Raw genomic sequence first — 18,251 nt, 5'->3', positions numbered from 1 at the left:
AGAATGACCAGCCGTTTGGGGGCAAACTGTGTTTGCCGACAGCAAGGCTGTGCTCTTGACCAACCCTTGGTTTGCGTGCGTGCGTGCGTAATTCATCATTTTGCTTCCAAGAATGAATGGAAGTGAGGGGACTGTACCACCTGTCAGTTTTCTGAGCGAGGGTAAGTGAGAGCGTGTGTAAGAACCATCCGTGGATGGGCTTCCATTTGCTGGACCTGGTGGAGGACTGCTTCAGATCTCTCTGTTATTTCACCCTGGGGGTAGGAATCTGTTTCAAAAACTCTCATGATGGGGCGCCTGGGTGGCCTAGTTGGTTAAAGCATCTGCCCTTGGCTCAGGTCATGATCCTGGGGACCTGGGATTGAGCCCCGTGTTGGGCTCCTGGCTCAGCCAGGAGCCTGCTTCTCCCTCTCCCTCTGCCTCTTCCCTCTGCTCTCTCTCTCTCAAATAAATAAATGAATCTTAAAAAAAAAAAAAAAGAAAACTCTCACAAGCACTGTGCCCGTTACATGTCAGAGTGACCTGTGGTCTTGTCATTGGTCACCTCTCCCGCAAGAAGCAGATTGGTTCTGCTCCTGAAGGGCAAGCCTGGGTCAGCATCCACCCTTCTTCCCACTTTAGTCCCCTCAACCTTCTTGTCCCAGAAAAGGATCATTGTCTCTCCCCTAAATCCCCCCATGATGGCTCCTTCAGTACAGCACTAGGGACCCAGCCACCTTGTAGCCATTTGGGGACAGCTGAGCTGATAGAGTCCTCTGAGGGCACCTGGTGTGGAACATGGGGCACCTTTGGGAGATCGGGGCAATCAAAGGCAACATATCCTTCACTCTCTGTTCAAGTCTCTTCTCTTGCGTCTTTAAAATTCAATATACAATAAAGTGGGGGTCTTCTTTTGTTGTAGAAGAAAATATTTTCATCTGTTCTTATTAAAAAGTCAAAATAAAATGAACAGAAAGTTTCAGAACAGGTCCCTATGCCAACTTCAAGCATGTAGTGGTTGTACAAGAAATATTTGCTCATCACTTACAAATTGTGGCTTAGAGTCATTTCTCTAAACCTTAAAGGTGTTCATTTCTTGGTGGAAAGGTTTTGCAGATACCTCAGATGAAAAGGCTATGCTTGACTCTTTTGGATAGGCAGCAGGAGAAATGATTACAACAATTTTCAAAAAGAGATAAGGACTATTAAGTAACATGTAATCTGAAAAGACCCACAGAATGTGCAAAGCCAAATTAATTATTAGTGTCATTTCCCCTCCCTAATTTAATAATTTTATTATCTTAAAGAGGATATATGCATATTTGTTAAAAACAGGTTCCTTTGATGACCTAAGTGTCCTTTGACAACCTAGGTTTGTGAATGGATGGATAAGGAAGATATCAAATACATACATATAGATTATATATAATGGAATATCACTCAGTCATAAAAAGGGATAAAATCTTGTCATTTGTGACAACATGAAGGGACCTAGAGAGCATTATGCTAAGTGCAATAAGTCGGACAGAGGAAGACAAACACCACAGGATCTCATTCACATGTGGAATCTAAGAAACAAAAGACTAGACAAAACAGAAATAGACTCAGGTACAGAGAACAGCAGGAGGTTGCCATGGGGAGGGTGTTGGGGGATGGGTGACATAGGGGAAGGGGGTTAAAAGGTAAAAACTTCCAGTTATGAAACAGATAAGGCACAGGGATACAATGGATAGCATAGGGAATACAGTTACTAATATTTAATAACTTGGTACGGTGACAGATGGTAGCTAGATTTATTGTGGTGATCATTTTGTAATGTATATAAATTTTGAATCACTATGTTGTACACCTGAAACTAATAGAATCTTGTATGCCAATTACACTCCAATTAAAAAAGTAACAAAACAAATTGCTTTGGAATTAAGATGATTATAAGCATGAGTCAGGAAAAGGAGGGCCAACCCAATACACAGGATGAAATGAAAACACTTAATTGGAGGCACCAAGCTTTGCCGTTGATGTCAGCTAGTCAAAGAGCTGTGAGGTGTATACAGTTAAGGGAAAAGTTGAACAACTGGTTTTCTTTACTGACTTCTGCCTCTTTTCTGTCATAGCTGTTCAAACTTAGCTTCCCGATTCCACCCTCCCAATCCCACCCCCTGCCCCCAGCAAAATAAGGCTGCAATATCATCCAGAAAAAAAAAAAAAAGAAAGAAGCTACTATCAAGCCATGAAAAGACATGGAGGAACTTGAAATGCATCTTGCTAAGTGAAAGAAGCCAGTGTGAAAAGGCTACATAACTGTATGATTCCAGCCGTATGACATTCTGGAAAAGGCAGAACTACGGAGACAGTAAAAGAGTCAGTGGCCGCTAGGGGATGGGGTGGGGAGAACAGTTGGAACATGAGGGATTTTTAGAGTAAAGCATCCTAACGGACACTGTAATGGTGGACACATGTCATTACCCACGTGTCAAACTCTACAGAATGTGCGACACAAAGAATAAACCCTAATATCAACCATAGACTTTAGCTAATAATATTGTACCAATATTTGTTCTTCATTTATAACAAGTGTACTACGTTGTGGCAAGTGTAGAGTGTCAAAAATAAGTACGATATGGTAGAGGAGGCTATGTATGCATGTGGGGACGGTGGGGGTGTAGATAGAACTTTCTGTACTTTCCCTCAGTTTTTCTTTTTTTAAATTTTTTAAAAGATTTTATTCATTTGAGAGAGAGAGAGAGAGCACAAGCAGGGGGAGCAGGGGCAGAGGGAGAGGGAGAAGCAGACTCCCGACTAAGCAGGGAGCCTGACGTGGGGCTCGATCCCAGGACCCTGAGATCATCTCCTGAGCTGAAGGCAGACGCTTCACCAACTGAGCCACCCAGGGGCCCCCCTGAGTTTTTCTTAAGCCTAAAACTGCTAAAAAATAAAGTCAATTAATTACAAAACTTAAGAAGCCTATAAAATCAAACCTTCAAACTATTAAGCTGCATGACAGTAAGTCACTTGCAAGCCTAGGTCACTTGGTTTGAAATTAGTTCTATGACTTCATATATACCTTATGTTGCTCTTAATTTGGTATTAATAGATTTTAATTAAATAACCTTAGTGTTAAAAAAATGAAAAGATTTTACATGTTTTAGGGTTTGATTCCCATGACTAAAAATAAGAAAAATCTCTAAAAACTTAGTGTCTTAAAAAAGAAGAGTTAGGCCCCCCAAATTAATTCATGCATCGATTTGTGTTGAAACTATATTTATCTGAATGACTTGTCTTTCCTCCCCAGCTCCTACTGCACTTCCCATATGAACAAGGATTCTGAATCTAAATCTTTCTGTGGAGGGGAAGAAGAGAGGAGGGCACAGTGTTACCAGAGACCCATAGGATCCCCATTTTGAAATGTCAAGTAAAAATACTGTCTCCCTCCCACCAGGCCTTTGCTCTTTCATAAAACAAACATGGACAATCAACAGTTAGAGCTGCACAGAAAGACTTGCCCTGAAATCCGGGCTCCACCATGGACGAGCGATCTGACTCGGGACCTGTCACTTTAAATTCTCCGGGACTCTCCCCTCAGGTATCAAGTGGAGATTTAAGTAGGTACTTACCCGCAAGGTGAATTTACTAAGCTCTCAAGCAGACAATGCTCCCTGTTTTATCTGTCTGGTTACTGTAGATGAGACCGAAAGCAGGCCCTGAACTAAAGTTGACTCTAGTGATGGAGAAAAATGAAATAGGAATTCCTTTCTGAATTAACGACTTTGCTTCACCCCCTGAGTTCACACTTCAAATGTTAATTCCTCATGGATAATAAAGATGGGATCAGAGTTTGAGAATGAATTCACCTGGGCAGAGAGGTGTGAATTATGAATTAAAAATCATCGAAAATTTCTTTAAGAAGATTAGCTCTCTCTTAGATAAGCACACTTTATTGTTTTTAACAGCTATATATAAGAGCAGGAAAAAAATCTTATTAGGCCACAGAGTCTATCTATCTTATTTCCAGAGCATGGAGGTGACACATTCAAAATCCAGCCATGTTTGCTGTCAGGAAACATTAAAAGTCATAGGAAATATCTGTTGTAAACATTTAATGCTTCTTTCTGGGGTAGCCAAAGCAAACATTGAACGTTGAAACAGAAAACCCAGCAAACATTTTTCTATGGCTTCTCTGTCCTCTGTCAGCGGTTCCAGAAAAGTCTGCGAGGAGGCCAGCCTTCCTGAACGTGGTTATGAAGCTGGGGGAGAAATCTCCAAAGCACTGACTTCCTGGCCAACTCTGCTCCCGTCCACTCTTCCTGGCGTTTTCCTATTTTCTCTTTCCCAGTATTCAAATAAAGTGTGACCCAATTTCATCTCATTGTGTTTACCTTCAAGGCCTCCAAGGCTTAAATTGAAGGTCCTTAGCAAGATTATGCAAAGGATCTTTGTCATCCAGACTCCTTTCCCCAAAACATGCTATATTCTCCTTCCCGGGGTCCCAAGATGCCGCGATGCCGAGTGGCAGCTAATCTGTGTGTGGCAGGAGACACCATGAGATGTTGCAGCCCCAGAGGGGAAGATCAAGGCCCCCTGGGTAATGCCAGTTGGACTTGTTACCCTACTTCACTGAGCAATAACGACTCTCATCTTAACTTCTGTGGGTATCAGACGTGACAACAGTTATGCACACGCCTTTAAAACTGCCAAGTGCTGCATGAATACAATGTATGATCTTATTTACGTGACAGGGAGTTAAAAACCATACGGTGGGTTCTCATTATTCACAGCAGTTATGTTCTATAGAGTCACTGTGAGCACGGGATTGGTGAACACTGGACTATTGCTCCTAGGGGAAATACATGGTTAGGTTCCTGAGAGCCTCTGGTCACATTTCATCACCCAATCCATACGTGACCTTGTTCTAGATGTGTGTTTGTTAAAGACACCTTATCAACTATATATTGTTGATCCATTAGCATTGAACTCCTAGCCAACAGTGCTAAAACTTAATGCTTACCAATGAAGCCTATCTAACACGCATATTTTATCTGGAAAACACATCACGGCCGCCTTGCTTGGGAGCAACAGCATTTCAGTACTACAGTTAGGTGACATTAAACAGTGAAATCACCAATTAAAAAAAAAAACCCTCATAAAAATGCAAAAAAAACAGATGGCACTAAATAGACCAGAAAAATGAGTTGTTAAGAGCGTGAGAACGGAAATGAGAAGGAAGTGTTGCTTTATTCCATCCACCTTGGCTGGGAATGTGTGCTCTGTCCTGCTCATGTTTGCAAAGGACCGCAAAAGTGCCACGATCACTCCTTTCGGGTTGTAAATTTTAACAAGTAGGTGAACTCCCAAATATGAAATCTCTGAATAATGAGGATTGACTGTATGTATACAAGAAATTAAATTTTCTCTGTCTTCTGGAATACTTTTGGGTATTATAATAAGAGGAATTTGGCTTTCACAATGTTTGTTTATTTAGAAACAATTGGGTATACACATGTATGCTGTGTGTCAGAGACAGGTGAGTTGGGACAGAAATAGGTCCCCTGTTTCTGACAGTCTGGTTTGAGCAGATACTAAACATATCATGAATTTGTTTTCTCACTGCATTTTAATGATAAATGCCTTTTTGGGGTTGTTTCTGTTAATGAAAAATAATTTAACTTTGGAAAACAAGACGGAGAGATGATGGTACCAATGTGTTTTCCACTGAAATTTCTCAAAGTTTTCACTGCTTATTTTATTCTTTGTTGTTGTTGTTGTTGTTATTATTTTTTTTAAATACTAACTGGGTATTAAGGTCAGCCCTTCCTTTATTTTTATAAATTGAAAATCAAAGATCAGATGTAATAACACTTTCCATGATGGATTGAGCACTTACAATGTGCAAGGATCTGTGACAGGCCCTTTACATTCTCGGTACCATTTCTAATCTTCACAACAAAGCGTACGCCATGGGGGGGTACCACTATTAGGAAACTGAAGCTCAGATATGCAGAAAACCTGCTGAGGCTCTTTAGCAGGTGGGACAGCTGGGATCCCAGGTGTCTGACACCACAGTCTGCGCTCTTAACTTTCACTCCATGTAATCTCCTCTTCCAGTCTACACTTTGTTAAAAGATTTGCTTTTGTAGCTGTTTTATCTTGATATCTTGTGTGTCTTTGGGTCATAATGATGTAATTATTAATCACACTTGTTTAAGACACATTTGAGCGACAAGCCAAGATGATTATGATATTGATGGTGTTAGGGTATTAAATCAGCTTGTTATGTGACCTTGGCCCAATGACTTCACCTTTGTGGGCATCGTTTTCCTCAGCTGTGATATGACAAAGTTTAAATAAATTATTCCTTAGGGCCTCCTATGATTCTACAGAGGTAATAATAATAATGAAAAAAATCCCAATACATTTCTAAGAATGACAGTTGAAGGCAATTAAAAAATAATGAGAAACTAACCTTAAACTATAAGTCACTGGGCAGATTCCTTCCATGTAGATTTCCTTCAGCCTGGAGGAGATCTTGGACATTAAGACAATGCTAAATTTTCTTTCCGACATGAAAAATTAGATGTAATTGCTTCTCTTCAATTTTAATATTACTTCTCACCGATCACTTAAACAAGGTCTCTCATCAGTGTTTTACTTCTTCTTTAATCATTATAATAAAGCCAAAGGCAACTAAGCAGAAATTTCAATTAACTATTTGCCATTTGTTCATTTATCAATTCTGCCACATTCCACTCTTTGGACATGGACATAAATCACAGGGGGATAAGTTGCTCTCAGGGCCTCTCTCTGAAAGCAGTAGCCGGGAGGTCAATGTACTACATTTTCCTCTGTCTCCATTTCTAGAAATGCATTATATTAGTCATCCCTTCAATAGCAACTCTAGGAGAACGATGGAATTCCAAGCGGTAAATCAGTATTTCATTCCTGTATGTTTCCTAATCTTCAGTGGCAGTGGCAGGAGAGTCGAGAGTGAACAGGAGAGATGCTGGTGCAGTCATCTCATGTCCTCCCTGTGTGTGGACCACCCTCCTGCTGCGTCCAGGGAGCTAGCACCTGGTGGACTACCCACCATCCCAGAGATAAATGACTCCAGAGAATACTGTGGACTAGGTCTTGCTTTACTTCTATTACTTTTTAAACATTGAAACTTGTATTGAGGTAATTGTAAAATCGCATGTTGTACTAAATGATACAGAGAGTTCCCTGGTATATTTTGCCCAGTTTTTCCAAAGGAAACATTTTGCAAAACTATAGGAGAATGTCACAATCAGGATGCTGAGATGGATATAATTCACTGATTGTATGTGTATCATTTGTGTGTGTGTGGAAATTGTAAAATTCTTTTTTTTTTTTTTAAAAGATTTACTCATTGTGAGAGAGAGAGAGAGAGAGAAAGAGAGAGAATGTGTGAGCAGGGGGAGGGGCAGAGGGAGACAGGCAGACTCTCTGCTGAGTAGGGAGGCAGATACGGGGCTTGATCCCAGGACCCCTAGATCATGACCTGAGCCAAAATCAACAGTCAGATGCTTAACTGACCGAGCCACCCAGGTGCCCCCAAATTGTAAAATTCTATACAATTTTATACCTGTGTGGGTTTGTGTATTCACCACCACAGTCAAGATCATGAATAATTACAACAATTCCTAAGAATTCCTCATGTTACCCTTTTATACCACCTCAGACCCTCTTCCCTTCTGCCCCTGTCACTAACCACCAGCAACCAGTAATCTGTCCTCCATTTGTAAAATATTATCATTTCAAAAATGTCATGTAAATGGACTCACCAGGTATGAACCTTCTGGGATTGGCTTTTTCCCCTCAGTATAATTCCCTAGAGATCCATCCAAGTTGTTTCGTGTATCAATAGTTTGTTCCTTTCATTACTTAGTGCATGTTCCCTTCCATGGTATGGAGATAACACTTGTGTTGTTTCTCAGTGGAACCATCTTCTTTTCTCTTTTGCCTTTCTGAGTGATGACCCACAACCTAGACAACACCCATCTGCCTGCAGAGGGAATAGGGGGCAGAGATGGGAGAAGGTGGGATTTGCTCCAGGAAGTGCTCAGTTTCTGCAGCAGAGGACCACACCTCAATGGAATAGTCTTGAATGTGTCCAACATGGAAGTCTTAATTTTATCCCCCAGTCCCAAAACTTTTTGTCTCCCAGTGTTGCCTTCAGTAAATGGCACCACCATTACCCACCTATTCAGGCCAAAAACTGGAGGAATCTTCTTTGATATCTCTTCCCTTCACCTACCACAGCTGATCCATCACCAAATCCTATGCACGTAGAATATATTCTTATTCCAAATATTTCTCCATTGCTACCACCACAATGGCTTTGGTGCAGGGATCACCCTCTTTCACCTAGATTCTACAACTGGAATTTGACTGGTCTCCTGTGTCCATCTTGCCTTTCTCTTCTTCTGCTGCCCAAACCGCTACGGTTAATATGGTAGCTTCTAATACATAAATCAGATCAAAGTCTTCTGCTTCTCATCTCACTTACAATAAAAGGCAGACTCTCCACATGGTCTACAATCTGCACTATCCAGCTGCTGGCTAGCCCTCTAGCTTCAGGTATCCCCTAACACTCTGTCCCATTCTTACTGTGGTCCAGCCACACCACCTTTCTTGCTGTTCCTTGAACAAGTCCAGCATGTCTCTACCTAACCTCCCAGCCTCTGCATTGCCCCTCATGCTTCCTGGGATTCTTTCCCTCCAGGGGCCAACACATCGCCCTCCCTGGCATCATCAGGCCTCTGCTTAAATGCAAGCTCCTCTGACAGGACTTCCCAGCCAGCCTAACACTCTCTACTGCTAAGCCCCCTTTATTCTTCTTGATAGCATTGATCACTAGCTAACATCTTACCAGACAGTTATCTTCTCCTTCTTTGTCCACGCCTATTAGAATATATGCTTCATAAAGGCAAGGACTTTGCTGTTTTATTCATTGTTCTATCCCTATCACCTGGTATATATATAAACACTCAACATACTTTTGGGTGAATAAATGATTTCCCCCAATTCCTTTACTCATACCTTTTAACCCATCAAGGACAAAGCAGGTCATAGAGTTTTCCTGTGATAGAGACAGTACCCACCTGTCTAGCTAACACAGGGAAGACAGGAGGCTATTTCTTAGTTGTAGAGAATTTGATGAAAGGGAATGCAGTAGATTGTGTTAATGTCCCTAGTTCTTCCTCCACTGGGTCTGTGCCCCTGCTATGTCACTTTGCTTTTCTTCCTGTGAAGAAGCAGAGTCTTTCCCCTCTCCTCAACTCTGGGTAGGCCCTATGACTTCCTTAGGGGGTGTGGCAAGACCAAAGGCTTGAAACGTGCTCGCACGAGTGGGCTTGGGCTCTTGTGCCTCTGTTGTTGGCTCCGGTGAGTATGCCCATGTTAACTACATGATCCCAGGAGAAAGGTGACAGTTGTACCACGGAGACCCTCAACCCTTAGCTGACCCACACATTAGTGAGAAAAAAATGATTGTTGTTTTAAGCCAGTGTGTTTTGGAATTGTTTGTTACATGGCATTCTTTTTTCTTTTGTCAATAGCTACAGGACACAGGAAGTAAAAGCAAGGTGTTTGTTGTTGTTGTTTAAAGCCTGAAGTGAAATAAGTCAAGCAGAGAAAATCAATTATCATGTGGTTTCACTTATTTGTGGAACATAACGAATAGCAGGGAGGACATTAGGAGAAGGAAGGGAAAAATGAAGGGGGAAATCGGAGGGAGAGACGAACCATGAGAGACTATGGACTCTGAGAAACAAACTGAGGGTTCTAGAGGGGAGGGGGTGGGGGAGTGGGTTAGCCTGGTGATGGGTATTAAGGAGGGCACGTACTGCATGGAGCACTGGGTGTTATACGCAAACAATGAATCATGGAACACTACATCAGAAACTAATGATGTAATGTATGGTGATTAACATAATAAAATAAAATTAAATTAAAAAAAATAATAAAGCCTGAAAGGACTATGAGAGAAAGAAGAGACCCAGAGGGACTAAGCTTTGTCCAGAGAGCAGGAGGTGTGTCTATAAAGGGTTAGGAAGGGGACTGAAGGCAGGGGGCTCCTGTCCTGCTTCCCGATTTGGGGCTCTGGGAGGAGACTGTCATGTAGGGGGTCTTGCAACAACATGGGGCAACCCAGCCTCATTAAGAGAGGGAAGAAGAGTGAGCCAGCAGCCCCTCAGTCTTATGAGGAGGGGGCTCTGAGATAAAGCCAACGATTTACCACGGAGGCTGCCTTGGGCTGCTGACATCTGCCATGGGGAAGATGAAGGACATGACAGAGACTAGGGGTCTGTCTCAAGGGAGAGCTGAGGGGACAGAAGGAGGCAAAGGGAGCAAGAGTGGGTGCTCCTTGGAGCACTGCACGAGTCAGACGGGGACTCTAAGTTCCCCGACCACTGATTTTACCATCAGGATGCTGGGCTGGAGGCCAGCAGATGGCAGGTCATGTGAACCCAAGGAAAGACAGCATGACCCTGGGACCTCCCTGTGATGGTGTCAGACACACACTTAAGCTGCCACATCCTGCTGCCCATCCCCATCTGTATTCTACATACCTGGTCACCATCTTCTAGAAGGAAAGCAGGGGATGGGAAGGCCACTGGAGAGACTGAACATTTTTATTCCAGAGGGACAGAGCAAAACCAGAAGGGACTGTTGAAATAATCAAGCCAGATTCGACTGTAAGCTAGACCGGGCTTTCGTTTATTTGCCCTTGTTATCCAGAAGGAATATCAGATTATCATAGACAAACGAAGACGCTGCATTTCCTCGGCATGCCCAAGTTGTTGGCGCATCACAACGTGCAATCCTGTTATAGACATAGCAGCCTTCTGCTTGCTGTCCTGTAGCCTCTCACTCGACTCCTTGGAGCATTTTCACCCTGCAGGTGATGTTATCTTTCTAAAGTGTCAATCTGATCAGCTTATTCTCCTGATTAAAAACAAAAAATCCTTCCATGACACCTTTTTGCTCCCAGGGTAACATTAAAACCTTAACATGGCTTGTAAATAAATCCTCAATATGCAGACACAGCCAGGGCCCTGCCTTACGCCTCTACACTCACCCCTGACTCCAAAGACCAAGGCCGGGGATCCCCATGCTCTGAGCTTTCTTCTGCCTGGGGAGCAGGGCGGGGCAGGAACTGCTGGGGAGTTCAGGCTCCCGGAAGCAGCCCTCGCCTGCGCAGACGGACAGGAGGAGGCGCAATGCTCTGGCTTCCTCCTGCATCAGGGAGATAGCGAGGCGGCTTGTGAACAGCCTCCCACAGTTCCCCACCGGTCCTGAGCTCCCACTGCCCACATGGTGAGTAGCCTTGATGGCGCTCCATTCCTTCCCCTGTTTCATTTCGCCACTGCTCTACTAATATGCCCTGGGATCTGCTCCCAAATAAACTTGTATTCAAACGCTCATCTCCTCATCTTCTTGCAACTACACCCCCCCAGAGGCTTCTCCTTTTCCTGGACCAAGGCTGGGTCTCTGATCTCAAGTGCTCCTGTCGGACGAACCCAAAACAAGACGGGTGATAACCTAGTTCAATCCCCACTGGGTCACATTTTTATTTATTTTTAAGATTTTTATTTATTTATTTGTGTGAGAGAGAGAGAGAATGCACAAACAGAGGGAGAAGCAGGGTCCCCGCTGAGCAAAGAGCCCGATGTGGGATTTGATCCTGGGACCCTAGGATCATGACCTGAGCCGAAGGCAGATGCTTAACTGACTGAGCCACCCAGGTGTCCCCTGGGTCACATTTTTAGAGTGAACCTGGGCATTGCTAATAATTCGCTCTCGTCTTGGCAGTAGGAAATTGGGACTGTCCTGGGCAAATGAGAACATTTGGACCCACTCGTAAAGCTTGTCTTAGTCTGCACCTGTTTACTGCTGCTGTGTTTTTATCCTCATCATACACTTTAGTTTCAACCACTCTGAAAGAAACCTGCAAACTTCCCTCATAGCACACTGGGTTTCCCAAGATGGTCACAACCATACATCCCATCCCACCTTTTCCTCTGCAGTGGGAACTTGTCACGAAACCATCAAGAAGTAGAGTCTGCATCTCCTTTCCTGGAATATGGGCTGGAGTCCAGATTTTGGACAACAACTTGAGGGAAAAGGGATGTGAGTAACTTCTGAGGCAGGGTCTTAGGGATCTCTAGCTTGCACCTTTACTTTTTGGAATGCCCCTTCTAGCGCCTGCCATCATGCAGGGAGGACGCGCAAGCAACCATGACATGGAGCCAGTGTGGGAGAACTGAGGCCTCTGGCCGACAGCCTCTGCTAGACTCCTGGAGCCACGTGGGTGAGGCCACTTTGGATCATCGAGTCATGTTAACATCTCATCAGAGACCACATCAAGCAGAAGAGACATCCAGTGAGGCCACAGAATTACTGCATGCAATAATGAAGTATTATTCAAGCCACAAAGTTCTGAGTAGGTTGTTGTAGAGCAACAGAGAATTGGAAAAGCCCTCCTCTTTCTGCCCTCTCCGCCACCCCATTCCTTTGCCCAGACAATTCTAACTTCTTACTCGGGTCTCAGCTTCTATGCCACTTCCTCTGGTATGCCTTCCCTGTTTCCTGGACCGGGTGAAGTGCCCTTCCTACTTGCTCCCAAAGGATCCTACACTCCCATCTTCTGTTTACCTTGCCATTGTGTCCTTCCACTTCTAATTCCTTCCATTGTCTTCTCCTCTCTTCCTGTTAGAACTCAAGCCCTCTAAAGGCAGCAACCGTGCCTGTCTTGAACACCACTGGTGTATCAATGGCGTATAAATGCCTGGCATATGACAAGTGATCACTACATACTTGCCAAATTATGGCTGAATAAAAATAACTAATGTTTATTACACACATACTATGTGGCAGACCCCGTGCTATCTCTCAAACATGTATTATTTTGCTGAATCCTGTGAAGTATGGATCATTACTATTCCTATTTTACACATAGGGAAACAGAATGTGCAAGATGTTAAGTCACGTTGCAAAGTCATACAGTCTGCAAGTCATAAACTAAGAATGAAAACCCAAGTGTGTGATAGCAAAGTTCTGATCTCAGCTCTAACCCTTATGCATCAATCAGGATAGGCTAGGTTGTGCCACAGTAACAAAGAGCCCTATAGTCTCAGTAGCTTAAAAAGCAAAAGTTCTTTCTTCTTTCTTTCTTTCCTTTTTCTTCCTTCCTTCCTTCCTTCCCTCCCTCCCTCCCTTCCTTGTGCTATGCATTTGTCATGAGTTGACGGGGTTCTCTGTTCATGGTGGTCACAGAGGGCTCCAGGTGATGGAACCACCATGGTCTTCGGGTTTTCCAGTCCCCATGACAAAAGGACAGAAGGACTCTAGAGACTCTTGCACCAGCAATTAAATGTCCTAGCCCAGACATTGTTATGTCTTTTCTACTCAAAACTTTTTGGCCAGAAATATTCAGTGAGCAGCATAATGCCTACCGCAGTATACCACCTCCCCAGTGCATGCAGACAGAAGCATGTCATTTCCTGCGGTGTGTGAAGGCTTTGCCAAAGTTCCAGAAAGTTTTGGAAAGCCCTGGAATAAGGATGTTATATACAAAGATCATCATATTCACATTTTAGAATATAATGCAAATCATACAATGGCTACCCATAGGTATATCCTCTATCGGAGTTACTTTAAATAATGGCAATTTGGAAAATACTAGGATCTGGGACCAACAAGACTTACAAATCATATTAAATTCAAATGGGTTCACCTTTAATTTTGCCACCACTGACGTTGCCACTGACAAGTAACAATGCTCAGTAAAGCAACAGTTGCCCTGCATCAGTATTTGACTTTCTCCAAACACAGCTTCTCAAACTTACACAGAGGAACTGCTCTCTTTTTATTATAATATAGATCTACTTTACTATGATTTTATATCACTGCGATTTACAGCACTGGCACAAACAGTTAATTTGAAAAAACTAAGAGGGCTCAGAAATACCTTTCTAAAATTAAAATTAAAATGAATATGCCATCCTGAAAAGAGAGGCTGTCCGTTACACTAACATACAGTGACATTCTTCTCATCCAACTCGATGCTGCATCTGTAGCACTGAATGATGCATGTCAAGGAGCCCCGAATTGAATTATCCTGTCAGTTCTCACATGGAGGAACTTCTCCACTCTAATACTGTATTTCTCACCTTTTTAAAAAAGAAAGTTACTCCCGTCACAAAGTATACCATTTCAAGGGTTTTTAGGCTTTCTCTAATCTGGTCTCACTCCATCCAGGAAACTCAAAGTACAGAGGAATTTCCAGTGACCCTTTGTTGAATACTCTCAATAATGGAGAGTCCACTGCTTCTAAACTGCAGTCACTCATGTTTTAATGGCGGTAATTACCAGGAAGTTCTTGGAGGGACTGAAGTCTTGCTCTCGCTAGTCTTCTCTGGTCCTGGTGAGTCAGCCTCCACAAGGTCTCACCTGTCCAGGTAGCAGTTGTCTAAGACCGGAAATGGATTCTCTCATGTCTTTTTAATCGTATCTTAGTATCCCCAGGCCTTCTGATTTTTCCTTTGGGGGGCCTTTTGTTCATCTGGTCTTTTCCTCAGAAGATTAACATCTATCTTAAAATGAGGTGCCTAGGAATAGGCCATGACATCCCGCTGGGGTGTGACTGTACTCTTTGCTCTGGATATGATTCTCTCATTAATGTAGCTCAGTACAGTGCTTATTTAAACATCAATCACCACATAACACTGGCTCATACCAAACTCCCCAGAAATCCAACCTGAATCTTTTTCATGATACCAGGGGTCTTCTGTCTTCCATTTATGTCTTTTTTTTTTTTCTTTCTTTTTTTGGTTGAATGCAGGAGTTAAGTTTATCTTTATTATATTTCATGCCATTGTTTTAGCCTATCTTTCTAGGCCATCAAGATGCTTTTGACATTTTTATTTTTATTACCTAGCTTGTTAAATCATCCTTTTATTAGCTATGTGTCATTTGCAAATTTAATAAACAACCTATTTGTATTTTTTCCATTGATAGAAATGTTAAAAAGCGGTGCCTGGGTGGCTCAGTCAGTTAAGTGTCTGCCTTTGGCTCAGGTCATGATTCCAGGGTCTGGGATGGAGCTCTGCGTCGGGCTTTCTGCTCAGTGGGGAGCCTGCTTCTCCCTCTCTCTCTGCCTGCCGCTCCCCCCTGCTTGTGCTCTCTCTCTCTCTCTCTGTGTCAAATAAATAAATAAATAAGAGAAATGTTAAAAAAGAAGTAAACAGAAAATCCTGCTTCAGGCTTCTACTTATCTTTCTCTCCCTTGATTTAAAGAGTTTTTGAGATACTCTTAAATCTGTTGCTGAAAATCATATACATAAAGTCAATGACATCACTCAGCTAGTAAATGATACAAAATGGACATAATGACCGCCGATGAAATTTCTACTTTGTGAAACTTTGTTGCTTGTGATTCTGACTTCCTTCTAGAAGGACTGAGAAAGTGAGCAATCCATTCTAAAATTTTGATGTTGGCTGACAGTGATCACATTCTTATTTCTAAATAAATATATTTCTTCCATTCGCTTTAGAAAGATCAAACTTGTCCTTGATTAGGTACTCTTTCTTTCATCCTTTTTATGTGTCCTTTTTCAAGCATTGCTCATCAAAGAGCTCCATGTGAAGTCCTATTATTTATTTAGATCCATCTCCTTTCCCTTCTTTTATATTCTGATTAGCAGATGACCCAACTAAAGCAACAGCTGGGGGGCATCATTCTCTAGGGGGTGTCAAACCTCACTAGAATACATGAGGTATCTGTTTGAAGTTCAGTCTGTCTTTACAGATGAGTATTCACATAGCTGGTGAATGCATATTGGCTGTTTCTCACTGAAATATATGTCGCTTTCAAAGGGGAACTTAAAAAACGCTTCTCATTCATCCTGCTCCTACTAAATGGCCAAATATTTAAGGAATATTGGCTTCAGGATATGGCCAATGATTAGCTTCCCCAAGTGCCCACAAGTCTTTGTGGCCCTCACTGTGACTCCTTTGATTGTATTAACAGAATTTATCTTCAGGGTGTCAGCTCCCCTCCCTGTGTCTTCATCATTCTGAAAGATGCAGGTGTTCCTGGGAAGCAATGCATAGCTCTTGGTGTCACACATCTCTCGGTTCAAATCCCACCTCCACCAAAGACCAGCTGGCGGACTGACAGCCAATGGTTCTCAGCTGGTGTTGACATGGCCCTCCCGGGGACATGTGGCAATGTCTGGAGACATTTTTGGCTGTCACAGCTGGGGGGTGCTACTTGCATTAGTTGGTAGAGGCCGGGATGCTGCTAACTGTCCCATGATGCATAGGACAGCCCCACAACACAGAACTGTCTGACCCAAAATGTCAATAGTGCGGTGCTGGGAAATCCTGCTTCAAGAAAATAATGTAACCTTTCTCAACCATGGTCCCTGCCTCCGTACAATGAGGGTAACAGTGGTCTGGGTGGCACTGGGGGGATTACAGAGAGGAGTCTGCTTGCAACACCGATCAGAATGACTGGCACAGAGCTGGCATCAAGAAAAGACAATTGTTTTCTTTATTTATGCACCATTTATGTAGGCATTGTGTTGGGTACTTCCTAAGATGTTATTAGTGAGTAGTTCATTTACTCCACAAATATTTTTTGAGGGCTTTCTATATGCTAGGCACGGATCTGGTTGCTGCGAATTGATTAAAAAAACAACAACACACAAAAAACCCAAAACAAACAAAAACCACCTGCGAGAACCCAGGCCGTTGGGGTTTCAAGGAATGTGCCCAAGGGTTCAACGCTCATGAGAGGCAAGGCCTGGATTCAAATAAAACCAGCTGCTGTGGACCAATGCTTGTGTCCACCCCAAATCCCATGTTGAAATCCTAACCCCGATGTGATGACATTAGGAGGTGGGGACTCTGGGAGGTGATTAGGTCATGAGCGGGGAGCCCCCATGAATGACATTAGTGCCCTTGTAAGAAGGGACAGGAGGGAGCTCGCTTCCTCTTCCCGCATGAGGACACACAGAGAAGTCAGCCACCCACCGACCAGGGAGAAGGACCGGCCAGACACCTGATCTGCTGGCTCCCGGACTTCCCAGCCTTCAGAACCACGAGAAGTGTCTGTGGCTTACGCCTCCCGGTGTGTGGTGTTCCGTTAGGGCCGCTGGAGCTAAGAGACCAGCTCTGCCTGATTCCAAAGCCTACATTCTCTGCACTCCATTATTCTCCATTATTATCAGACACCTGCGTTCAGAAACACCAGATTGCAAGGCATGTGAGAGCTGTGGATCTCGCCTCCGGGCTACTTTTATTGACCAGATTAGCATCGTCATCCCACTATCTCACTTCTTCGATGACATGCCTTTTCTTTCTTTCCCCTTTTACTCTTTATTAATTCAACAAATGGTTCTTGAGCACTTGCTACTTGTTAGGAGACAGTGGAATGACAAGTCACCACCTTGGTCCGTGTGGAGCTCCCAGGCTGGTGTAGATGAGAGTCAGTCTCTGGGAGATGTCAGTGCCCTGGGGACCAGGGGCAGCATCCTACCTTCCTCTTCTGTGCGTGACGCCATGATGCCATGTCCACCTCGGGGTCAGCGACTTCCTTACAGGTGTTCCTATGTTCTTGACATAACTCGTTGCCATTTGCACGGTTAGTTTATGTGCACAGCAAAATTTTCCTCTGGGGCACAGAAAACTCTGGGTGTAACACTCCTACACCTGAGGTTCATGTTATGCATTTCACTTGGCACAGATTTAGAGCCCAGTAAATTCCTAGTTATAGAGGATGTTGCCTTTATGATGTTATTGTTCATGACCTTGAAGGTCCATGCTACATTGTATATGGTAATTTTGCTCAAGTGTGCACTGAATCACATGGCCTGAAATACTGATGAGCCAGACAGTGTTACTTCTAGTGATGGGACTTAGCAATCCCTCAACATTCCTGTCAACACGTGACGTTGTGAGTCTCATAGAGCAATGAAGTCCACTGTTTCAGGTGTGTTCATGGTGGATGTTACTCTAGGAATATCACAGTATAGTGTCTTTGGGACTATCATACCATCATAGTGTTGAGTTTGTTCTGATGGAATGATTACGGCCCCGAAAAGAACACTTAAAATTTTCAATTATTCTTGACTGAATTGTAGGAATGCCTGTGGTGAGACATGGGCACTCACCAGTGTCTCAGGATGTATGACACCACAAATGTCAGGGCTCTCCTCCACTAAATGGCCATTTCTTGCTGCTGATGAATG

The 18,251-nt window shown here is 43.3% G+C and overlaps 1 protein-coding gene across 1 annotated transcript in view; it reads right to left on the bottom strand.

Moving 5' to 3' along the window:
• The window catches only part of CNTNAP2 (contactin associated protein 2), a 1,342,199-nt gene that overhangs the window by 93,257 nt on the left and 1,230,691 nt on the right, over positions 1-18,251 (bottom strand). The gene's annotated exons all lie outside the window — the stretch shown is intronic.

This window comes from Neomonachus schauinslandi, chromosome 12 (assembly GCF_002201575.2).
Source record: "Neomonachus schauinslandi chromosome 12, ASM220157v2, whole genome shotgun sequence".
Lineage (NCBI taxonomy): Eukaryota > Metazoa > Chordata > Mammalia > Carnivora > Phocidae > Neomonachus > Neomonachus schauinslandi.
The sequence above is the reverse complement of the archived record's forward strand: the minus strand, read 5'-3'. Positions and strand labels throughout refer to the sequence as shown.